Raw genomic sequence first — 23278 nt, forward strand, 5'->3', positions numbered from 1 at the left:
ACAAGCATGGCATGTCAAGATTGTTGAGTATCTTGTCACTATTAGTTTTCATACGGCAAATGCAAATCACTCTTTGTATGTGCACAAGAGTGATAAGGATATTGTGATCATCACCGTCTATGTAGATGATCTTATTGTTGGGGGTGACAACTTGGATGAGATTGATCATGTAAAGAGTCTTCTCAAAAGGAAGTTTGAGATGAAGGATTTGAGAGATCTATGTTACTTTTTGGGAATTGAGGTCATTAGCATACCTGAGGGTATTTGGCTATCTCACAGAGACAGTTTGTATTGGACATGTTGTCCAAGTATGGGATGGCTGATTGTAAGTTAATCTTGATGCCATTAGATCAAAATGGCAAGCTTAGTGTTGATGCAGGTTATGTGTTGGAGGATCCCACTATGTATAGGAAGATTGTGGGGAGTTTGATCTATGTCACGATCAGCAGGCCAGAATTGAGTTACATTGTTGGCTTAGAGAGCCAGTTTATGCAGGTTCCGCACAAACCACATCTTGATAGTATGAGACGCACACATTGGTATTTTAGGGCCACTATTGATTATGCATTGTTTTATGTAGCATGTGTACCATTGGAGCTATATGGGTACAAAGATGTAGATTGGGCAGGTAGCATCTCAGATAAGAGATCTACCAATGGATTTATGTTTTCATTGGGGAGTTCTGTTGTGACATGGAGTAGCAAGAAGCAACCCATAGTTGCCTTGTCAAGTACAAAGGAGATGTGGTGGTAGCGTGTGAGGTAGCTTGGTTATACAAGCTACTTGTTGATTTGGGGTTGCATGTGAAGAGAAAGGTTGTCATATATTGTGACAATCATTACAGTATACAGTTGGCCAGGAACCTAGTTTTCCATGCACGGATGAAACACATTGAGGTACATTACCACTTCATCAGGGAGAGAGTATTGGCAGTCGACATAGACTTGGCCTATGTCAGCACACAGGATCAGGTCGCTGTCATCTTCACGAAGGCCTTGGGAGTTGAGAAGCTCTGCAAATTTCAAGATATTCTTAGAGTTCATGAGTTGGAGTTGAGCTTGAGGGGGAGTGTTGAGATATCAAGCTCAACATGAACTGACACTCACGAGGCGCCTGCATGACCGTTTGACATTTACATCACTGGCGGGTTTGGTAGTTAGCACCGACATATCTTTGCTAGAGATTCTACAGCTGGACTACATCGACTAGTCCACACCTACTCACTCCACTTAGCGTGTTCACATTATGGATCGCTTGTATATGCTCTATTATGTGTGTTAGTCACTTTATCTTCTTTGTAGACCTCTTTTGTTGTGTGAAGAAGAAGAAGAATTCAGCCTCTCACCTTGTGTGTTCTCTTCTAGGGTTTGTGTGAGTGTGTGCGTGCTTGAAAGAGCCAAAGCTCTCTTCTTCCCTACATCTTTTCACTTCCACCTCTTCCTCCATATGCTAGGGTTCCAATTCACCCTCCAAATTTTAGTACAATATTCTACATTCACCTCACTCCTTCTCGGTTCCACATATACGGAGCCCTGGTTGTCCCTTTATCCAATCCAACTCCATTAAACCAAGCTCGATCTTTTAACCAGAAGGTCTCATCAAATGCTATAGAAACCCAATCCCTCTCCACTTCTACCAACACCTGTCTTACCAACTACACTTCCCTTGGTTGTAGTCTAAACTCTACTTCTAGCTGAACAAGTTCTTTTCATTCCACTACTACCCAATCCCAGCAAGTTCTTTTCATCCCACTACTACCCAGTCAGCCAATCTCCTCACAACTTTATTGTTCATCTTCTTAGCTAATCTGATGTCTAGCATGGCCAAAGTAGGGGTGAACTTATGAGTCCACCATAGCCCCAGGCTAAACAAAGAGTTTCCTATGGCTCGATAACAACCATCCTAGATCACCAACCCCAATATCTCCTTCCAATTGGCACATAAGAACCTACAGAAAGGAGAACCTATAATTTTCACGTAAGCATAATATAACAACTTATCTTTCTAGCCTAGACCCAACCATCTGCCTTTCATAAGCACATGAGAATCCTCCACTTGTTCCCTTACCATGTCTCCTCTTGATGCAAACACTTGGGGAGATATAAAGCTATTCTGGCCTTAGCATGAGTGGGTAAATGAAGGATGCCTATGCTGCCTTCTCTCTTGGGGAGACTTAGTTTAGCCCAAGCAAGCCAGGCTGCCACTTTTCTATTACTCCACCCATTTCTCCACATAAAATCCCTTACAAGACCTATAATCTTCTTCCAATGACATTTACCAAAATCCAGGACAAGATATAAGAATATGATCTAGGCATTTAGAACCACATTGCAAATAGCCACCATCATGGAAGGGAACCCTAACCCCTTCCCATTTCTTTAACTTATTGATAAATCTCTCTAAAGCCCAATCAATCACTTACTTATTTTACACCTCCACTCCAAAGGGAACCCCAAGATGTCTAACTATTTTACCCCTCCTTATTACATCACACCCCATCTCTCTAAGTCAAAGTCATTGTCTTTAGTCAGACTGATGATCTTGTACTTATGAATATTGCATCTAGACCCAGCAGAGGCTTCATCAAACTCATGTACAATGTATAAAGCATACCTCAGATTGTCATTCTTTGCCCTCAGGATAGCAGTGAGTCATCAACAAAGCATTGAATAACCAATTTCTCCCCACCCCTCAACTTTAGTCTAGTCACTCTTCCTTTGTCACATGCATCTTCCAAGGCCACAATTAAGGGGAGGGAGGGAATGGCAAAAAGCAAGGGAGCAAGAGGGCACCCCTGTCTCATAGATCTTCTAATCTCCAACTAGTCTTCCATTCAAGAGAAAATTAGATTGACCACCCATGGTGAGGGTTTAAAGACAGGTAGCCATCCTGTTTCCAAAGCCCAACCTTTCCATGACTGTGGCCACAAAATCCTATCATAGGCTTTCTCTTAGTCAAGTTGTAACAATATGCATTTTTGATCTATTTTCTGGGCCACATCCCTTCCTAGCATGGTAGCGAATATGTTGTCATAGACAGATCTACCTTTAATGAAGCCATATTTTTTCATAGATATAACCTCTTATAGGATTGGAGTAATCCTCAAAGCAACAACTTTGGCTAGAATTTTGTACACCACAGCTAGCAATGTGATGGGCATTTTTGATCTATTTTCTGGGCCACGTCCCTTCCTAGCATGGTAGCGAATATGTTGTAATAGACAGATCTACCTTTAATGAAGCCATATTTTTTCATAGATATAACCTCTTATAGGATTGGAGTAATCCTCAAAGCAACAACTTTGGCTAGAATTTTGTACACCACAGCTAGCAATGTGATGGGTCTCTAATGATTAAACCTGTTTGCATGCAGCTGATGCTGATGCTGATGCTGTTGGCCTCCTCTGCGCTGATGCTGTTGGCCTCCTCTGCGCCGCCGCTCTTAGTCGAGGTGAGTGCCGCCGATGAAGACCCTCTGCAGGACTTCTGCGTGGCGGACGGTGGCCCACTCACCCTCAACGGGCTGACCTGCAAGCCGGCCAGCCACGTGCAGCCCTCGGACTTCACGTCAACGCTGCTTCGTAATGCGGCACCCCTGGTCAAAGGACTGGGCTCCGCCGTTAACCTGGCCTTCGCGGCCAACTTCCCGGGCCTCAACACGCAGGGCCTGTCCATCGCTCGCATCGACTTCCAGCCCAAGGGTCTCAACCCACCCCACGTGCATCCCCGCGCCACCGAGGTGCTCTACCTGGCCCAGGGCATGCTCCAGGTGGGTTTCGTCTCCACCGCGCCTAACAACTCCCTCTTCCAGCAGACGCTCTTCCCAGGCGATCTCTTCGTCTTCCCCCGTGGCCTAGTGCACTTCCAGCTCAACCCCGACATGCACCAGCCCGCCCTGGCCATCTCCGCCCTTAACAGCCAGAACCCGGGCACCTCGCAGCTCGCCGCCGACCTCTTCGCGGCCAACCCACCCCTCCCCGACCAGGTGCTCGAAACGGCCTTCGGCATCGAGAAGAAAGAGGTGGACCTCCTCGCTGCTAGCGTTGGGGCCACCCTCTCCTAGCTCTGACAAGGCTACCTTCAACAACGGCCTTCTAAATAATCTCATCGATGCTCCAGCTCGCCCTTCTAAATAATGTCATCGATCTCCCGTACTAGTGGTGTTGCTGGTGGACGGGCTATATAGAAGTAACTTGTCAATGTAAGCTCTTGAGTAAGCTCATTTACCATAACTTGAATATATGAGAGAAATCCAATGACTGTGGGAAGTTTAGAAACTTCAATATACAGACGTACCAAGCAAAATCGCATAGTCTTATGGTATGCATTGATTGATTCTAAAATACATAATCATATGTCTATCTCTTGTTTTGAAAATAGGGATCATATTGATTCAAATCTTACTCAAAAGGGGGAAAAAATGGAGACTAATGTCAGTCTATTGCTGTTTGAGAAGGACCTCCAAACAATGTCGGGCTATTTTATAGAGAAAGTTACTATTTTGTCTTTTTTTTTGGAACATAAAGTAAATATATTAAACTAGATCCACAGATAACAACAAGGTTCAAAGATTTCTTCCTACATTCCCCCCATTACACTGTTTAGTAACCCGCAGATCAGATCCCACCTTTTATCCTCCCAAACAAAGGAAGATTGCTTCCATGAAATATGATACCCCAGTTGCATACATGCAGAGATCATGGCCTCAGAGGTGCAGCCTTTAGGAGATTGCTTCTCCATAAACTCCCCTTTTGTCCAAACCTTCACCATTGGTCTTAGACTACACCAACTAGTCCACACCTACTCACTTCACTTAACTTGTTCACATTATGGACCGCTTGTATACTTTATTATGTGTGTTTGTCACTTTATCTTCTTTATAGAGCTCTTTTGTTATGTGAAGAAGAAGAAGAATTTTCAGCCTCTCACCTTGTGTGTTCTCTTCTAGGGTTTGTGTGAGTGTGTGTGTGTGCTTGTAAGAGCTCAAGCTCTCTTCTCCCCTGCATCTTTTGATGGTATCAGAGCTTGGTTCATGCTAAGGGCTAAGCGACAAGCAAGAGATGCGCAGGAAGCGGTACAAGGGTAAGAGCTTCATCTACTCTTTCCCCTTTGTGTTGGCTAATACACCCTATCGGGAGCTCTTGAGGAGGCACCGGCAAACTAACTCCGATTATGGAGATTTCTTCACGAGAGCAGAGCTACAAGGCAACTATTTTGTCCATTAGACACCGTTGGATAAAAATTTCTTAGGCTGAAAATGCATTTCGGGCACGTATGGACCTCTGTTTTTCAGTTCACAGGGCATTCATGGGCACTTTGCGTAAGTTTTGATTCTATGCAGAACTCTATTTTTGGAACTACAGGAAGGGCGATTGGTTGTGCAGACACTCTGTGTACTGCAAAGAGGTCTTAAAGTTACCATTAGGTGTATGTATGCAAATCGAGGTCACTGGTTGTGATAGTTTGGTGCAGTATAGTACCGCTGCAGAGAATACAACAGTTTGTGTAGGTCAAACAAGAGTGCTGTTTTTTATAAATTTGTATTGTAGACAAGATGCCGAATTATGGAAGAAACTAGATTGTTGCAAAGAAGCTTGACAAGAATAACTTCCATGCTTGGAGGTTCAGATTGACAAATTTCTTGATGGGAAAAGGTTGTTGGGACTACATTGAAGGTGAACATGAGGAGGCACCAGAGATACCGGATTAATCCAATTGCTCTAGAGATGTAAAAGAATTCAAGGATTGGAAAATCAAGGAGCAAGAAAAGTCATGTATTGGCTTTCTATTAGTATACAGGACACCATGATTGGGCATATATAGGATACCAAGTCACCTAAGGAGGCATGGGACACCTTGGTAAAGCTATATGAAACTAACACCAAGGCACGAAAGATTCAGTTGAAGAATGAGCTTCATACTATGGAGAACAAAAATATGTCTGTGAATGATTATGCCTTGAAGATCAAGGGAATTGTGGAACCCCTTGCATCTATTGGTGTTTCTATTGATGATGATGATAACGTGGAAGTGTGCCTACGTGGTCTCGGGCCACAATACAAGGCGTTCAAGATGTCTATTCAGACTCGGGAACTTCACAGATTTGGTGTTAATGCTAATTATTGAAGAGAAGAATTTGGGTGAAGATCAACAGTCTTCACAAAACAAAAACAGTTCAGAGCAACAAGCCTTCTACACAAGTTCAGGTAGAAATGTCATGGACATGGCCAAGGTGGTGGTCGAACAGGTAATCAGAATTATGGTCAGCGAGAAGAGTGAAGTGTTCACTCATTTTCAGAATTCCAGGGTGATGACTTAAAAACAGACAGGAAAGCATGTGAAGTGCCTAAGGTCAGATGGAGGGGAGAATACTTCTCCAATGAGTTTTATGAATTCTTGTGAAAGAATGACATTCAGAGACAATTGACATGTAGATACACTCCACAACAAAATGGAGTTAATGAGCAGAAAACATGCACATTACGGAGATAGCATGAGCATTGATGGCAGAGAAGAATATGCCGCATAGCTATTGGGCTGACGCTGTGTCTACAGTAGTTTATATCATGAACATGACTCCTACTACAGCCATACATGATATAATGCCAGAGGAGAAGTTTACTGGATGGCAAGAAACCTAATTTGTCTCACTTGAAAGTTTTTGGATGTATTGCATATGTGCATGTGCCAGATGAGTTGCATACTAAGCTAGATCCAAAGGCAAAAAATGTGTGTTTATTGGGTATTCCTTTGAGCAAAAGGGATATAGATGCTATAATCCTGCTATACGTGAATTGAGGGTAAGCAGGGATGTTGTATTTGATGAGATAAGTAGCTGGTATACTACCAAAAAAGATGCTGTTGGGACTGATGTAAGTGGAAATGTGGTTGCACCAGAATGCAAGTCAGTAATCACAGTCATTGAGTGAACCAAGAGAGTCCTCATCCAGTGGTTCTGTTGATAGACCATGGAGTGGTAGGCTGCGTCATAATACTAGTCCTAGAAATGTAGTTGGTACATCACATAAAGGCAAAGAGAAAGTGGTTGAGCCCCTTGGTATGCCTGATATTTCTGTAGGGCATTATCTTGTTAATGTAGAGTCTAGCAGCTTGGAGATGAGCCTTGATGAGGAGCTTGGGATTCCAGCAATGAGAACACCTAGTGTGAAGAAGGCTATGGAAGCCATGGATGTAAAGTTACGAAGATCTAGAAGAGTAAAAAACCTTGTGGAGAGATTGACTTACGATGGTTACGTGGCACATCACTATTCTTATATGGCAAAAGTTATGCAGGTTGTAGAATCCACATGTTTTCATGAGGCTATTGGAAATGTTTGTTGTTTGGGAGAAAGCTATGGATGAGGAGATGGATGCATTGTATGGAAATGAGTCTTGGGATTTGGTGCCATTTCTTGAAGGCAAGAAAGCTATTGGTTTTGTAAGTGGGTGTATAAGGTGAAACATAGCAGTGATGGTAGCATAAGCAGGTACAAGGCTAGATTGGTAGCCAAAGGATATGCATAGACACATGGGATTGATTATGAGGAGACATTTGCCCTGGTTGCAAAGATGGGAACTGTGAGTTCTGATTGCGGTGGCTGTAACTAAAGGCTGGTTTTTACATCAGATGGATGAAAAAAATGCATTCTTGCATGGTGACTTGCAAGAAGAAGTGTATATGGATTAGCCACTTGGTTTTGAGGATACATATCACCCGAAGTATGTATGTAAACTTCGTAAGGCTTTTTATGGGCTGAAGCAAGCTCCACAAGCATGGCATGACAAGATTGCTGAGTATCTTGTCACTATTGCATTAGGACCTCAATGGAGTCTTCTTGGGCCCTTTTATTTGGTAGTTTAAGGGAGTCAAACCTTTTCTCTTAAGAAGAAACATTTTCTAATTTGAAGCTTCAAAACGGCTACTTTATTCGAATTTGAATTTTGGGAGAAAAATAGAATTTAAAATCTAGCGGATAAAACCATATCATGTAACATATCTATGGAAAGCTCTTGATGCTGGGTAGATCACGGATCTATAATCTCCGATAAATCGGAGCTTGTATGTAGAAGTTATGGAGGTCCAAAAATTGTAAAATTTCCCCCTCCCTTTTTGGGGGAAAAAGTGCACCCTTTGACCACTCTTACACCTCTCTTAATCACCAATGGTTTTTGCTTACATGGCGGGCTCCTATTTGTCAAAAAGTTAAACGTTTCCATAACCTCATGGCAAATTAAAGGGCCCAAAAAGACTCCATTGAGCTCCTAATGGGTTTTCATATGGCAAATGCTGATCACTCTTTGTATGTGCGCAAGAGTGATAAGGATATTGTGATCATCACTGTCTATGTAGATGATCTTATTGTTGGGGGTGACAACTTGGATGAGATTGATCATGTGAAGAGTCTTCTCAAAAGGAAGTTTGAGATGAAGGATATGAGAGATCTGTGTTACTTTTTGGGAATTGAGGTCATTAGCACACCTGCTGAGGGTATTTGGCTATCTCACAGAGATAGTTTGTATTGGACATGTTATCCAAGTATGGGATGGTTGATTGTAAGTCAATATTGATGCCATTAGATCAAAATGGCAGGTTATGTGTTGGAGGATCCCACTATGTACAAGAAGATTGTGGGAGTTTGATCTATGTCATGATCAGCAAGCCAGAATTGAGTTACATTGTTGGCTTAGAGAGCCAGTTTATGTAGGTTCCGTGCAAACCACATCTTGATAGTACGAGAAGCACACATTGGTGTTTTAGGGCCATTATTGATTATGCATTGTTTTATGCCGCATGTGTACCATTGGAGCTATATGGGTACAAAGATGTAGATTGGGCAGGTAGCATCTCAGATAAGAGATCTACTAATGGATTTATGTTTTCATTGGGGAGTTCTGTTGTGATATGGAGTAGCAAGAAGCAACCCATAGTTGCCTTGTCAAGTACAAAGGAGCTATGGCGGCAGTGTGTGAGGTAGCTTGGTTATACAAGCTACTTGTTGATTTGGGGCATGTGAAGAGAAAGGTTGTCATATATTGTGACAATCATTGTAGTATACAGTTGGCCAGGAACCCAATTTTCCATGCACGGATGAAACACATTGAGGTACATTACCACTTCATCAGTGAGAGAGTATTGGTAGGTGATGTCAACACACAGGATCAGGTCGCTGTCATCTTCACGAAGGCCTTGGGAGTTGAGAAGCTCTGCAAATTTCAAGATATTCTTGGAGTTCATGAGTGGAGTTGAGCTTGAGGGGGAGTGTTGAGATGTCAAGCTCAACATGAGCTGACACTCACGAGGTGCTTGCAAGACCGTTTGACATTTACATCACTGGCGGGTTTGGTAGCTGGCACCGACATATCTTTGCTAGAGATTCTACAGCTGGACTACATCGACTAGTTCACACCTACTCACTCCATTTAGCGTGTTCACATTATGGATCGCTTGTATATACTCTATTATGTGTGTTAGTAACTTTATCTTCTTTGTAGACCTCTTTTGTTGTGTGAAGAAGAAGAAGAATTTTCAGCCTCTCACCTTGTGTGTTCTCTTCTAGGGCTTGTGTGAGTGTGTGTGTGCTTGAAAGAGCCAAAGCTCTCTTCTCCCCTACATCTTTTCACTTCCACCTCTTCCTCCATATGCTAGGGTTCCAATTCACCCTCCAGATTTTAGTACAATATTCTACATTCACCTCACTCCTTCTCAGTTCCACATATAGCTCTGGTTGTCCCTTTATCCAATCCAACTCCATTAAACCAAGCCCAGTCTTTTAACCAGAAGGTCTCATCAAATGCTATAGAAACCCAATCCCTCTCCACTTCTACCAACACCTGTCTTACCAACTACACTTCCCTTGGTTGTAGTCTAAACTCTTCTTCCAGAGCTGTACAAGTTCTTTTCATTTCACTACTACCCAATCCTAGCAGTCAGCCAATCTCCTCAGAGCTTTATTGTTCATCTTCTTAGCTAATCTAATGTCTAGCATGGCCAAAGCAGGGGTGAACTTATGAGTCCACCATAGCCCCAGGCTAAACAAAGAGTTCCGTGTGGCTCGATAACAACCATCCTAGATCACCAACCCCAATATCTCCTTCCATTTGGCACATAAGAACCTACAGAAAGGAGAACCTATAATTTTCACGTAAGCATAATATAACAACTTATCTTTCTAGCCTAGACCCAACCATCTGCCCTTCATAAGCACATGAGAATCCTCCACTAGTTCCCTTACTAGCCTGGCCCATGTCTCCTCTTGATGCAGACACTTGGGGAGATATAAAGCTATTCTGGCCTTAGCATGAGCGGGTAAATGAAGGATGCCTATGCCGCCTTCTCTCTTGGGGAGACTTAGTTTATCCCAAGCAAGCCAGACTTAGTTTATCCCAAGCAAGCGAGGCTGCCACTTTCCTATTACTCCACCCATTTCTCCACATAAAATCCCTTACAAGACCTATAATCTTCTTCCAATGACATTTACCAAAATCCAGGACAAGATATAAGAATATGATCTAGGCATTTAGAACCACATTGCAAATAGCCACCATCATGGAAGGGAACCCTAAACCCTTCCCATTTCTTCAACTTATTGATAAATCTCTCTAAAGCCCAATCAATGAGTTACTTATTTTACACCTCCACTCCAAAGGGAACCCCCACATGTCTAACTATTTTACCCCTCCTTATTACATCACACCCCATCTCTCTAAGTCAAAGTCATTGTCTTTAGTCAGACTGATGATCTTGTACTTATGAATATTGCATCTAGACCCAGCAGAGGCCTCATCAAACTCATGTACAATGTATAAAGCATACCTCAGATTGTCATTCTTTGCCCTCAGGAATAGCAACGAGTCATTAAAAAAGCATTGAATAACCAATTTCTCCCCACCCCTCAACTTTAGTCTAGTCACTCTTCCTTTGTCACATGCATCTTCCAAGGCCACAATTAAGGGGAGGGAGGGAATGGCAAAAAGCAAGGGAGCAAGAGGGCACCCCTGTCTCATAGATCTTCTAATCTCAAACCCTCCAACTAGTCTTCCACTCAAGAGAAAATTAGATTGACCACCCATGGTGAGGGTATAAAGACAGGTAGCCATCCTGTTTCCAAAGCCCAACCTTTCCATGACCGTGGCCACAAAATCCTATCATAGGCTTTCTCTTAGTCAAGTTGTAACAATATGCATTTTTGATCTATTTTCTGGGCCACTTCCCTTCCTAGCATGGCTGCAAATATGTTGTCATAGACAGATCTACCTTTAATGAAGCCATATTTTTCCATAGATATAACCTCTTATAGGATTGGAGTAATCCTCAAAGCAACAACTTTGGCTAGAATTTTGTACACCACAGCTAGCAATGTGATGGGTCTCTATTGATTAAACCTGTTTGCATGCAGCTTGTTTGGGAATAACTTTCACCACCCCCTACTTCATATCCTTATCTAGATTACTAGTATCAAAAAGGCCACTTTAAACATTCCATACCATATCCCTGATGGAGGGCTAGAAGGTAAAGAACTCTACAGATAACCCATCCCAGCCAGGGATTTCTCTTTCCCTAGCTTTTGCAGAGCCAACTAACATTCATCTACTCTCTCTCCAATCACTTGGCCTTGTCAGCATCCACTCTTTGATTGATCAGTCCTAGAAGTTTGTTCTCAACTTGGAATCTTTTTTTTAGTAGTACTCTTTCAGGCTTAATGTAGATCCCAAAACTCCACCCACCTCTTGGCCACCTGGTCAATCTCTCCCAGTTCTTGTCCATTTTCATTGGTGATCAGCCCCACTACTTTCCTATTGCCTTTATCTTCAGCTAACCTAAACATGTATCTATCAGTTTTTTTTGTTACTATAGGATTTCCATCTAACTCCTCTTTCTCTCTCACTAGCAAGCTTGTCATCTTCACTTTTTAGACATGTTTGGCACCTAATAATCTATATATAGAGGCTAATCTCTTCCTCAGTCAGTTTCCCTAGTTGCCTTTTTCTCTAAAGACACTCACACACCATCTCCTCCTATCCTCCCTTTTCTCATTAGCTCTAAGTTTTCCCACTCTTCTGATGATGCCCTACATTTCATTGGCAAAGGATCTCTAGGGCTCCTCACTGCTCCCTTTCCTTCTCAATCTACCAATGGCTTCTTGAGTGTAGGAAATAAACAAATCATCTTTGAGCAGCATATTGTTAACCCTCAATTTCCTTGTAGGATACTCATTCAGTTTGTCCTCCTTCCAGTCTGTCACGTGCCATTTCCACTTCAAAGGCATGTGGTCAAAGAGATTAGTGCAAGAGTCAATTGTAACTTTCAAAGTATGGGAACCCAAGAAGCCCGTTGGCTAAAAAAACTCTATCAATTCTAGATGAAGAGCCAAAGTATTGTAGACTAAAATAAGTGTGGCTTGGATTAGAGCCCCAATTTCCTAAGTTCCACCCATCAACGAGTCCCATTTTTGCCCTCAACCCTTCCCATTTCCTTCTCTCTTGGCCCATTAGAATTTCTCTTGGCCCATTAGAATTGTATTCCCCCCACACCTATCCGACTCTCTTTCCACCATATTGAAGTCACCCAACATGATACAAGGGCCCTGAATATCTAATTTGACAATCGACTCCCACATTTCACTCCTCACCTCGTAATTGTGGGCCCCATAGACATTCACCACCCATAACCTTTCACCATCAATTTGAACCTCAACCACCAAGATCTTGCCATTCAGATGGTTTGCTACTATGCAAGGATTTATATTTTTTTAATGATAGTCAAGACCCTACTATACCCAACCCAACCCCAAAAACAACACTATCTAGTCCTTAAATCTATCCCTCATAATTGACTTTTGTCCAAAAAGGTTGTGCTCATGGATGGCCATGATAGATAGTCCCCATTCTTTAATTAATCCCCAAAAAGAAGCACATTCTTCTTCTTATCTTTAATCCCCTTTACATTCTAGGTACAGCCTCTAACTTCCTTACTCTTATTCATCTTAAGGCAATTTCACGGACCATGTCTACCTCCTCTTTCCCTACCTCTTCTGGGGCTCCTCTCTGGATATCATTCCAGACCGTCTCTAAGCGGTCTATTTTGTGTCTTTCTAGCCTCTTCCTTAATTTTCTTAAGGCTGGCCTTCCCTCAGCTTTGTCAATCACTTTAGCCCACCCCCCATCTACCTATCCCCCTCCCTCAATTTCTAAAACTTCCTTCCCTTTCCCATCCTTCTTGAAGTTCTCATTGTTTTCCTTGTCCCCTACTTTACTATCCCCACTAGGTTCTCCATCCTTCTTCTACTCACCCCCAGACTTTCATGTCTCCCTTTGTCGCAATTTCTTGCTATATGTCCAAAGCTGCCACACCTGAAGCATGCCCCAAGAACATGCCAAATTTTAGATTCAGCTCCAGCCTCCCGAGCTCGCCCGCCCCGTTCCACTTCCAAAGTTCTAGGAGATGCACACATTGTTTGCATGAAACCACTATCCTCTTCTTTTGGGATATAGAGCATTGGGCCAAGCGCGTTTGCAAGTTCTCCTAATTCTAGCCTTAACCAAGGCGCTAGGCCTAATATCTCAACCCAAACAAGGCGCTAGGCCTAATATCTTAACCAAGGCGCTAGGCCTAATATCTCAACCCAAACAAGGCAAGATTCTTGCAAGCTCTTATTTACATCAAACATAGGGTCTAAGGGCATAGCATGAATCAGTTTCTGTCCCATAAACAATGGGTCCCTAGTGAAAAGATCAGATATGACCCGACATTTTGTAAACAATACGTTGAAGAAACCCTTACCAAGGTAGAAGACCTAAGACACCACCTTATCATAAAATATATCCTCTTGCAACCATTTCCCTAGGTTTTCTTTTGTTGGAGGTCTAACAGTGCAAAATAATATGGCATTGAACATTAAGAAGAGACCTACATGCCTCCTAATCAGTTCTGAAGAGACTCTCGTACATACCTTGCACACACTAATTCACCTGTCTTCTCTGATTTTGGGCATTAAGTCGCATTGCAATCCAATCTAGGTGAATCTTAGCATCCATCATTGGGGACAATTTATAATTACCCAACCAAGTAAGGTCATTGGGGACAATTCATAAATTACCCACCCGAGTGATGCGTTTCTTGATTGTAGATGTGATTCTTTAGGAAAGAGTGGTTCATTGGGGGATGTGATTCTTTGGGAGAGAATGGTTCATTGGGGGAAACACTTTGGAGAAGCTATTTGCATAATAAACTAACATTTGAGCATAAAGGAAAATTTATTACATTGCAAGGAGAGCACAATGTACCATCTTCTCTTTTGATATGTAATATATTGAGCTCCAAAATCTTCATCAAGATAATGAAATAGAACAAATATTTTTCCTCTTATGCAATGCATCAATTTAAAAACCATTGTGAAAAGCTTGATTCAAGTATTTGTGAAGTAGTTAACTCTTCTTTGAGCAATTCATTAGAAGAATTTAAGATGTTTTTCCAAAAACATTGCCAAAAGGTTTACCTTTGGATAGAGAGATAAATCATCCCATAGAAGTGCCGAAGGATTCAAAGGCAATTAGTAAGCCACCTTATAGAGTAAGTTTGAATAAAAGACAAGAAGTTAAAAAAGAGTTGGTTGAATATTTAGAATAAGGCTTTAGTAGGCCTAGTAAGTCTCCCTGGGCTTCACCAATATTATTGGTGAAGAAAAAAGATGGATCTATGCGCTTGTGCATACATTATCATAGATTTAATGCAATCATAATAAAAAATAAAATTTCCATTCCCAAGATAGATGAGTTGTTTGATAAACTCAAAGGTGCTAAATATTTTAGTAAGATAGATTTAAGCTCTAAATATCATCAAGTAAGAATTAGAATTGATGATGTGCCAAAAAGAGGCCAAAAATAGCATTTAGGATATCTTTTAGGCATTACGAGTTTTTAGTTATGCCTTTTGGTTTAACTAATGCTCTCACTACTTTTATGACCATGATGAACACTATACTTCATCCTTATTAAGGGAAATTTGTGGTGGTTTTTATTGATGAAATACTAATCTTTAGTCAAAATAAACAAGAACATATTGAGCACCTTAGATAAGTATTTCAATTATTGAGGAAAAATAAATTATTTGCTAAAAAATCTAAATGTGACTTCTTCAAAAAAGAAGTGCAATATCTTAGGCACATAGTGTCCGAGGAAGGTATTTGTTTGGATCCTGATAAAGTTGAAGCTATATTGAGATGGAAGGCCCGATCCAATATAGATAAATTACAAACCTTTTTAGGACTTACTCAATCGAAAGTTTATAAGGAATTATGATAAGATAACTGTTCCAATGAGACGAACCAGCTTAAAGGAAAAGGAAACCAATTTAGTTGGCAACAAAATAGTTTTGAAAAATTGAAAGTAGGAGTAGCTGCTGCTCCTATTTTATAAATAGTGGATCCAAATGAACCATTTGTATTAGAAACAGATACTAGCAATTTTGCTATAGGAGTAATATTATTGCAGAAGGGAAGGCCAGTTTCATTTGAAAGTAAAAAGTTGGACAAAGCTCAAAGTAACTAAGTGCATGTTATAGAAGATAAAGTAATAAGAGGTAGGCATTAGAGAAAATAATACATGCTCACATTGTTGTGGTAGAACAAATGTATCCCGAAGAACTATCACTTAGTGGAGTCAACTGTAACAAATCCACAATTATCTCACCTCACTTTAGACCATTGGTAACAACTTTAAACCATAACACATCAAGAATAAACATGTCAAACTGTCTAAATCTATAGTTCCATAAAAATCAATATTGGACAGAATAACATTTGAGTCACTAGCACTAGCTCGACTCTCTCTTATTCAAAGTTAGCCATTACTCCATAGTCAAAAGTTATTCTTTTCTTATCTATTCGCTCCACACAAAAATATTGTCCATGTGACCATAGTGCTCCATATTTGCAATACTACATTACATATACAAAAAAATAACTTTTAAACTAAGTTGCATTATACGTTAAATGAGATTCGTTTTATATGCGAATAATGTCCGTTTTATATGTTTTCCCTCTTTATACGGGTGTATTATACGGTGACACATCATGTATTTTGGGCTATACATTTAGGCCCTTACATTTTGATCGATAACTTTATTGGTTGATAAACTTATTGATTGATAAAGTTATCCACCATCGAAATAAATAACTATAAAAACAGTACATCATTCCCAATGTACTATGTGCATGACTTTCAATATCTTAAGGCCGTAAGCTAAAAAAAGAGGCATTTCCTTCTAATGTAGTGTTTCTAAAATTGAAAAATTAAAAATATATCTAATATATTAAGTAAAAGAACCTTAGATATAGGTTTAAATATATGTGTACTTATGTTCGAAGTTTACTTCACACTTGTATATTTATTTTAGAAAAAAATAATTAGATTTGTCTTTCATTGTGTTCGAATCTTGCTTCACACTTGAAAGATAAAGTCTTAGGAATAGGAATACGATCCTATCTCTATAATCACCCATGATCTTCCTTCATGAATCACTGAGTTCTTAAATCGCTCAAATACTTGAATCGCTTGTTGAATCAACCAACTTTACCTGTGTGATTGCTTGATTCTAATCCAAGTGCCAATCTGACCTTATGCCACATACTTAATTAAGTATATAAGATAACCTGCACTAAGTCAACCCTTTTACTTAAATTAGACAAGAGTACCAATGTGACCCTAGACTAATTTGAACCTATTACTTCACACAAGAGTACCGATGCAACCTCTTACTTCACACAAGAGTACCAATGTGACTCCCTCTGCCAACAAACAAGCTCTTCGTCTCATCACCATGCCTCCACCGACTATTGTTCTTCTCTTTAAGGTAGGCACTAGCTCATTTTATCAATTCATATCTTACAATTCAGTCTGCTATTTTTGGGGCAAACAAACACACCTTGTGATACAAACTTAGTAGTAGCAGCAAGGAAAGAGAATAGTAGGGGAGAACCTTACTATTTACGTAGGAAGATCATAGAAATGTACGACCAGGACCTTCGGATCATCTGCCTCAAGAATAGCCAGAGTGTAGGATTGTTGGGAGTAGAATCAATCCAATTCTCGGATTGGCTACATAGTAGATGTAGGTTAAAGCTACATAGTAGATGTAGGTTAAAGCAGATAAGATGTAAAGAGCCCTGGAGAAAAACACTAAGGATATGTTGATGCAACTACTGCAAGTTAAGGATGACTACATAAGGGCATTGGAGGAGGATTTATAGATGCCTAGAGAAGCTCATAAGCAGGCCAAAGAGTCTTCCATGCCTAGCACTCCTATTGATAACATCCATGAAGAGAGGGATGCCACTCTAAAGGATATATAGCATTAATGCTCCGTGATCTCCTATGCGATATAGCGAGAGCCCTCACTAATTGAATACAGATGATTAGATATATCTTAGATCTTGCTTTCATTTGCCAAGGGATGATGCTAGATGAATCACACTCCCTATTACAATTTGCCACATTATGCAGGTAGGTTCCCTAGGCTACAGAGGTGCATGTAATGATGATTTTTTTTAAGGGGACCTTGGCCTTGTAGAGTTTTGTGTACATATAAAGCTTAGATGCACCCCATGGTCACAAACTTCATTGCATGGGTATTCCTATTCTGAAAAAGGCACCTCTCGAATTAATAAAAGAATGCATGGTCACAAACTTCAAGGCATGGGTATTCCTATTTTTTGAATTAATAAAAGAATGCATGGTCACAAACTTCAAGGCATGGGTATTCCTATTTTTTGACTTAATAAAAGAATTCATGGTCACAAACTTCAAGGCATGGGTATTCCTATTTCTTGACTTAATAAAAGAATTCATGGTCACAAACTTCAAGGCATGGGTAGTCCTATTTAAAAAGGCATGGGTAGTCCTATTTAAAAAGGCACCTCTTGACTTAATAAAAGAATGCATGGTCACAAACTTCAAGGCATGGCTAGTCCTATTTAAAAATGCACCTCTTGACTTAGCAAAAGAATGCATTAAGTTGACATTTGAAGAGTACACATCAAGAGTGCCAATGGATATGGCCATTTACAAGGCAGATTTAAAATGGCTGGAGGCATCGAAAAGAAAATGACCACAAAAATTTACCAAAAGCTAGTAGATATGGCATGCCTGGCTCCTGCCTTCTTTTTATTACTATATCTCTCCCATAGGTAGCTCCAATTGTAGATAGAAGAAAATGCATGTTTCTTTGGAATAGAGTAGATAATCCCACAAGAAAAGCAAGGAGAGTTCGAATACTGGAGCATTTAGAAAAGCACAAAGGATTAGAAGAATCAATTAAACAGCTTCGATGAGCGGGAGAAGGAGATGATGACAAAGGCAACGATGGAAAAAGCAAGGGGGCAAATAGCCTATAGAGGACAAAGACAAGGAAGGCCAAAGTCTTGGGTGATCAAAGACAAGGGCCAAAGATAAAGGAAGACTCCTAGAGCTAGCCAAATAAAGAGAATCAGTGTGAATAAGGAGAATAAGCCAAAGATAAAGAAAGGCCAAAGTCTTGGGTGATCAAAGACAAGGAAGGCCAAAGTCTTGGGTGATCAAAGACAAGGGCCAAAGATAAAGGAAGACTCCTAGAGCTAGCCAAATAAAGAGAATCAGTGTGAATAAGGAGAATAAGCCAAAGATAAAGGAAGACTCCTAGAGCTAGCCAAATAAGGAGATTCAGTGTGAACGAGGCCAAGGCCACTAGATGGATAGATCTACATAGGAACTAGACAAGGTTGTAGATGGATAGATCTACATAGGAACTACACAAGGTTGAAGAACATAGCAAGTAACAAATAAAAGGGGACCAATCTATATAGCCTGAACACTTTGAGCTTACAGATCTACCTTCTTCTTCGAACCTACAAGGAAGCATCATAAGTCTCGACATTACCCCAACCAAACCACATTGAAGGACCCCAAGGATTTTCTAATAGCTATTCATGAGGAAGAACCCTGGCCAGAGCCCTCAATCCCTTAGCATACACTAATATTGGAATAGGAAGAAAGTGTGGGGAGACAATTTTAGATGAGGAGGGGGAACACTCAAAAATTCAAAAGTTAGCCTACTCCATAAAACAAATGTTCAAAGGTATAACACTTTCATCTATACCATAGCCCACCACCACATAGTGTAGTCTCTAGTGATGCCAAATATCTACAAGATGGAGCCCTCTACTGAAGGAGTATTTGGAGTCTAGATGGAGTAAATGGAATACGTACCACATAGAATATGAGAGGGTGGGCTACTAGCATGGAGGCTCATATGGTTTATCTACAAGATGGAGCCCTCTCTACTAAAGGAGTATTTGGATTCTAGATGGAGGAAATGGAATACATACCACGTAGAATATGAGAGGGTGGGCTACTAGCATGGAGGCTCATATGGTTTGCAAGGCCCCCCAATATAGGAACACATACCGCAAGGCATCGACCCAAACTCATCACCAAACAGATCCATAATACATGATGGTCAAAAGGATCCATTCATGGAAGACATACTTCGAGCAGCACGCAAGGAGTTCTTTTTCAATCAACTTTCCTAAGCTACTTTCTTCAACTCGAAGTCATTGGTGAACATGTTCATGTTCATTGGTGAACATGTTCATGTTCATGTTCATGTTCATCTCGCTAGGTGAATCCATGTTCATATTCATGTTCATCTCACTAGGTGAATCCATCCACATAAACCACTCCTACAGAGTGTAAAAAGTGCCTTGAAAATCACTACAAATTGATGTTCTATAGTATTCTAGAATGCACCTCAGGTGTTACACTATAGAGCACCTTGTTTCCTTTCACCTTATGTTTAACTCTTGGCATAGAAAACTTTATTGCTATAATTGCATCCGCATGCAAAACAGTGGTTGGGGCGTTCTTGAGAAGAACGTAACTACTCTGAGTGGAATGCACTTCTCATATTAAAATGTGCCACATATTACCTCATCACCAACATTGAAGACATTTCCCCATCCATCCTTTATCTGTTATGTTAGGAAAAAATTTGGTTTTGAATACTAGACAATGTAGTACTCCTCCGCTTGTTCATCATCCATCGTTATGTAGACCGAAATTGTCTCTGACCTCCAACATATCAGCCAAACTATCATTGTCCTCAAAGTATGTAGTGTCTTCATCTACAATGGGAGCTTCATCGCTCGCATTTATTGGCTCTAGCTTTTTTAAGGACCATAGGCCATTATGTTGCAAGCTGGTGCACTTGTCCCAAGTTTCATCCATACAGAAGGAGCAAAAGCACGACAAACTTTGAAAGAGGAGCTGTGTGTTGTCTTTCTTAATAAAACCAAGAATGCAATGTGTCTTGCATGTTCCAATCACTGTGTTGCAACCCCATTTTGTGTTTTGATCCACATCGTCAACCTTAACCTCCACAAATGAACAGAGGATGACATCATCATCGTCCATTCCTACATTCAGCCCGTAATAATAACTGCACCACATCATTCGCATTTTGAAGCTTTGTTCCATTAGGTTTGAGCTGCTCTTAGCACTATTAGAAGTATTGCCAAAAACAATACTATTTGAGACACCCTTCCATGCTTCCACACACTTACATGTAGCATACTTTGCATGATGCCAATTGTAACCATCAAGCTATTTATGACCTTACCATGATGTCAAAAATAGGCTCTCAAGGGCATCCATGTTACTTACGACACATTGGCTTCGTCAAAAGGGACCGCTCTAATGTATCTTGAGCTAGCCGATACTTTTGCAGTTAAAATCATGACAAGGGTCGAGCATTAATTTCCAACAATATGTTGGATGTACTAATTAAAGCTTTTATTATGCAAGAGTATAAAGGTAGCCATATATTTGTCAATGAATGCTAATCATCTAGTGTGTTGCATCATAAAGTCACTAACACATGATTTGAGTTCACTTGCCTAATGTGTCCACACTCAAATATGGCTATAAGCATGATTTGTGTTTCCCACAACTTACAATCATGCATGAATCTATATTGATGTAAGGGAACATGTAGATGGGTGCATTAGAAACACTTTCTAAATAAGAGTAAAGGTAGTCATATAGTTTGTAGGCAGGAAAGTGGTCCCCATACCCATATAGTGCAATGGAGAAGGTAGAATGTGCCAATGTTATTATTAGAGACATTAAAGAATGTATATGCTCTAGTTGGTAAAAAGTCTTAGAAATCTACAGACATAAGTTGGTAGGAGATTAGTTGCGGTAGGTCTCACATTAACTATTCAGCTACTATCATTGTGTTCAGATGTATACATTTATAGACATGTATAGTTTCACAGTGAAGTCGTGCAATCCACTACCTAGTTGTTGTGTGTGGATCATGAGCTTCACCAAATACCTAATGTGTTCAAGATCAACCATATCTACAGGCATTATGTTTTTTTGCTAATGAAAGTTGCTCTATATCCCATAATCTTAGAAGCATAGAATGGGTATGGCTTCATACAATATCTTGCTAATGTGTTGAGCTCTATAGTACTTTAAATATTTTCTTAGACACAAGAGTAAAGGTAGGGTGCAGCCATATATATTTGTTGGCATGCTTGATTTTTAACGGCACCCTTGCCCTTTAAAATCGATGGGTTTATTAAAATATAGCAAGTTTCTTTTTGTATTTTAGTATAAATTTTGATGGGTATTTTAAAAATTTGCAAGTATTTTACAGCCAAATGTATGTATCATACATACATACATACATACATATACATATATGTCTCTCTCTGTATGTGTGTATATATATATAAAAACACAAGTTAACAATCGACCAGCCGACTTGTAGTCTTTATTTGCAAGCTTCTCTTTTCGTGGTAGATGGTCTTTATTTGCAAGCTTCTTTTTACTTGCCGACTTGCCGGGGTAGAATGATTTATGGCAGCGCTGCCGTAAGATGACAAAGTCTACGTGAAGTAAATGCGTTTCAATGACACGATGCCGGAAGCCGTTGAACGGAGAACAGAGTGACTCCCTCCCATCCTTGTAGCGTGGGAGACAGTGTTGAGGGTGGTTCATAAATTGCAGCGAAGAGGGCCTTCTTTTTCATACATTCGCCCTGGCAGGCTGGCTCACTCTTTGCTAGGCTACTAGCTCAAGCTTGTCAGTCATGGCAGTCAGCTACTTGCTTCTGGCCGCGCTGATGCTGTTGGCCTCCTCTGCGCCGCCGCTCTTAGTCGAGGTGAGTGCCGCCGATGAAGACCCTCTGCAGGACTTCTGCGTGGCGGACGGTGGCCCACTCACCCTCAACGGGCTGACCTGCAAGCCGGCCAGCCACGTGCAGCCCTCGGACTTCACGTCAACGCTGCTTCGTAATGCGGCACCCCTGGTCAAAGGACTGGGCTCCGCCGTTAACCTGGCCTTCGCGGCCAACTTCCCGGGCCTCAACACGCAGGGCCTGTCCATCGCTCGCATCGACTTCCAGCCCAAGGGTCTCAACCCACCCCACGTGCATCCCCGCGCCACCGAGGTGCTCTACCTGGCCCAGGGCATGCTCCAGGTGGGTTTCGTCTCCACCGCGCCTAACAACTCCCTCTTCCAGCAGACGCTCTTCCCAGGCGATCTCTTCGTCTTCCCCCGTGGCCTAGTGCACTTCCAGCTCAACCCCGACATGCACCAGCCCGCCCTGGCCATCTCCGCCCTTAACAGCCAGAACCCGGGCACCTCGCAGCTCGCCGCCGACCTCTTCGCGGCCAACCCACCCCTTCCCGACCAGGTGCTCGAAACGGCCTTCGGCATCAACCACGAAGAGGTGGACCTCCTCACTGCTAGCGTTGGGGCCACCCTCTCCTAGCTCTGACAAGGCTACTTTCAACAACGGCCTTCTAAATAATCTCATCGATGCTCCAGCTCGCCCTTCTAAATAATGTCATCGATTTCCCGTACTAGTGGTGTTGCTGCTGGACGGGCTGTATAGAATTAACTTGTCAATGTAAGCTCTTGAGTAAGCTCATTTACCATAACTTGAATATATGAGAGAAATCCAATGAATGTGGGAAGTTTAGAAACTTCAATATACAGACGTACCAAGCAAAATCGCATAGTCTTATGGTATGCATTGATTGATTCTAAAATACATACTTAATCATATGTCTATCTCTTGTTTTGAAAATAGGGATCATATTGATTCAAATCTTACTCAAAAGGGGGAAAAAATGGAGACTAATGTTAGTCTACTGCTGTTTGAGAAGGACCTCCAAACAATGTCGGGCTATTTTACAGAGAAAGTTACTATTTTGTTTTTTTTTTGGAACATAAAGTAA

General features: G+C 41.1%; 2 pseudogenes across 2 annotated transcripts; both read left to right on the plus strand.

The window, feature by feature from the left end:
- Positions 1–3366: 3366 nt before the first annotated feature.
- Positions 3367–4255, plus strand: LOC147613666 (germin-like protein 8-2 pseudogene; annotated as a pseudogene). Its single transcript, XR_015263174.1, has one exon. The product of XR_015263174.1 is annotated as a germin-like protein 8-2 pseudogene (transcript).
- Positions 4256–22062: 17807 nt separating this feature from the next.
- Positions 22063–23148, plus strand: LOC147613667 (putative germin-like protein 8-1 pseudogene; annotated as a pseudogene). Its single transcript, XR_015263162.1, has one exon. The product of XR_015263162.1 is annotated as a putative germin-like protein 8-1 pseudogene (transcript).
- The last annotated feature ends 130 nt before the right edge of the window (positions 23149–23278 follow it).

The sequence above is a fragment of the Cibotium barometz genome, chromosome 43 (assembly GCF_041138505.1).
Source record: "Cibotium barometz isolate CiBa-2024 chromosome 43, ASM4113850v1, whole genome shotgun sequence".
Classification (NCBI taxonomy): Eukaryota; Viridiplantae; Streptophyta; class Polypodiopsida; order Cyatheales; family Cibotiaceae; genus Cibotium; species Cibotium barometz.